This window comes from Chenopodium album, chromosome 9 (assembly GCF_948465745.1).
Source record: "Chenopodium album chromosome 9, dcCheAlbu1.1, whole genome shotgun sequence".
Taxonomy (NCBI): Eukaryota; Viridiplantae; Streptophyta; class Magnoliopsida; order Caryophyllales; family Amaranthaceae; genus Chenopodium; species Chenopodium album.
In genome coordinates this window covers 21,641,610-21,644,418 of record NC_137842.1, presented here as the reverse complement: position 1 = coordinate 21,644,418, position 2,809 = coordinate 21,641,610, and positions in this window count along the sequence as shown.

Below are 2,809 nucleotides of genomic sequence, written 5' to 3'. Positions count from 1 at the left end.
GTTAATTCTACAGAAAAAAGAGTAAAGGGATAGAATGCTTATCTAACACCAGTGTATCGGTGGCAAATGAGCTTGGTAACTTCCTATGCTTGAAGGAATCCGCCAAATGACGTTCTGTTGAAATACTTTCCATGCCCGAGGAAAGTTGACTGACGATTTTGGTTGCTTTCTATGCTTGAAGAAATCTACCAGATGATACTTTCCATGCTTGAGGAAAGCCGACATATGAATTTGGCGGTTTTCTGTGGTTGAAGAAATCCACCGGATAATACTTTCCATGCTTGAGGAAAGTCGATAAATGATGAGATTGCAAGTCTCTGTGTATCGAGAACCTTGCGCCGTGAAATGATGGTGTTTCGATTGTCCTCGAACGTGGGATGTAGTTGGTTCTTTTGTCCCCGAACGTGGGCTATAAATGGTTTGCTTGTCCCCAAACGTGGGTTGTAGATGGTCCGCTTGTCCCCGGACGTGGGCTGTAAATGGTCCGCTTGTCCTCGGACGTGGGCTGGTTGTAAATGGTCTGCTTGTCCCCGAACGTGGGCTGTAAATGGTCCGCTTGTCCCCGAATGTGGGCTGGTTGTAAATGTTCCTCTTGTCTCCATACTGGGGCTGTAATTGAGACCTGCAAAATAAAATTTGCCAGGGGACTTGTATAGACTATGATTGACTTGACCAACTGACTTGACCAGTTTTTGACTCGACATGACATGTGTATGACTTGTGATTGTGTGTGTCTTGAGTGAGTGTGTGCACTGACACAAGCAATTAAAAATGCAAAAGAAAAAATTTTCCGTCATTTTTGTCATGAGTGGAGGGTACCGACTTTATGCCGAAAAAGAAAGACGTGAAAAATAGGGTTTTGTTTTTAAACTTCCCCAAAATAAAAGTCATGATAAAAAAGGGAAGAAGTTTTGAACTTCCTTGTTGAGCAAGACGAAATGAATCACATGGATTTTCTTCTTGTCATATTGAAATGCTCGTCTTGAGTATAATGTATGCATGATGCATGTTCTTAGGCTAGGAGGCTAAGGAAAATTACATCATGTGACACGATAGATGAATGAACTTAGGTCATGGAGCTAAGCATCATATATGGTGTAAAGAAACGATCTTGAAAGTCACTTAGGTGTTGAAGCTAAACACGTATATAGATGAAGTGATTATTGCATAATGAAAGTTTCTTAGGTCAAGGAGCTAAGAACGATATGCTTTGTATGATTACAAATCATTGATATATAAATGTTGCTCAGCACATTATGCGATGTATGAAACAATGAACATTGCTCAGGTCAGGAAGCTAAGCAATTATACAATGTTTCTTTTAATGAATGTTGTCTTCAAAGATGATGAAGCTATGCACAGCAGGGAAACAAGATTTCACGATAAAGGGTTCCTAAGGGAAAGATGATATGGCTATGTATGTGTGAGTAAAGTGTGGAAATGTGATTCTAAGGCTGGCTGCAAAGGTTATGGTGATGGAAATATATGTGTGAAGAGTCAAAGATGATGACTCTTTAGGCTGGGTAAGCTAATGTGATGTGGGTTCAAGCCCCCAAGTCTAGCTCTAAATGGGTAGGGGTAAGAATTGGATATTCTTTGACTCGATCATGCATGGATATGAATATGAATGTTGTCGCACCTCGATGTGAGGTTGCCTACGTATCCGTTAGGAATCAGGCCGAACGTAGCTCTAACCGAACTTTGCACAAGTGTGTGTACACCTCAAAGAGGTATTTCAAGGGTTGTAAGGTGGTTAACCTGAAGGTTTATGGAAGAAAAGGGTAAAAGGCTCTAGACCAGAGAGAAGCCCCCAAGATATGCAATTGTGTATTAGACTTTGCAAGTTTAATTTTTTCATATATTTTTTTTGTTTTCAATTTTGCATGTTTATTTTCTTTTTTTCTTCTTTCTTTTCTTTTATTTATTTAATATTTTTTTGGATCAATGTGGGAAATCTCAGATCATGCGGTCCATCCCTCACTTAGCATTCATCTTTCTCAGGCACGGTACCAAGCACTCGATGAGAGACACAATTTTAGACGTGTTCATATCAAAGACATTGGAACACTTGCCCTTAGACAGTTTTTTATTGTTGCTTTGCTGCCTCTTTTTTTTTACTTGCTTTTTGACTGTTATATAATTACACATCTTCCAATCCCAGGGTTAAGTAAATGTGGGTTGAAGAAATGAAGGCCAAACATTATACGAGGCTCAAAATGGTTGATGAACAAATGGAATGTGATTGAACGGTTAACAGGGAATGACAGGGTTGCAAAGGTGCCTCAAGTCATTGGTGTACCTTGGGTTTAGTTCAGTAATTGATATTTTTTTTTAGAATGAGTGAATGCTATAATCGAGATTTAAAGGAAATTTGCTTGTTTTATTAATGGAAAAGGTGAACGAAACACATATAAAAATTCAAAATGGGAAACCTATGCTAGACATGAATGGGAGAATGGAGATGAATGATAAAGAAAAAAAAAATCATGAAATCTTGCACAAAGGATCTGTTGTGCGCCTTGTATTCATTACTTCTTGCCGCCTGGAGGGACAAGAAGTTTGTTTGCATCAACCAAGTCTTGAATGACGTCCTTTAAATTCCTACATTACTTTGTAGTGTGGCCCCTTCCTTGATGGTACTTGCAATAGGCATTGGGATTCCATTTGGAGCTCCTTTCTTCGGGTTTTGGCTCTGGAAATGGCCCAATAGTCGAGCCTTGACCGTAAAGGCGATCAAAGGCCGCATCATAAGTCATTCCTAAAGAAGTGTAAGTTCTTTTATTCTTGGGTAATGGAGCATCAAGAGCTA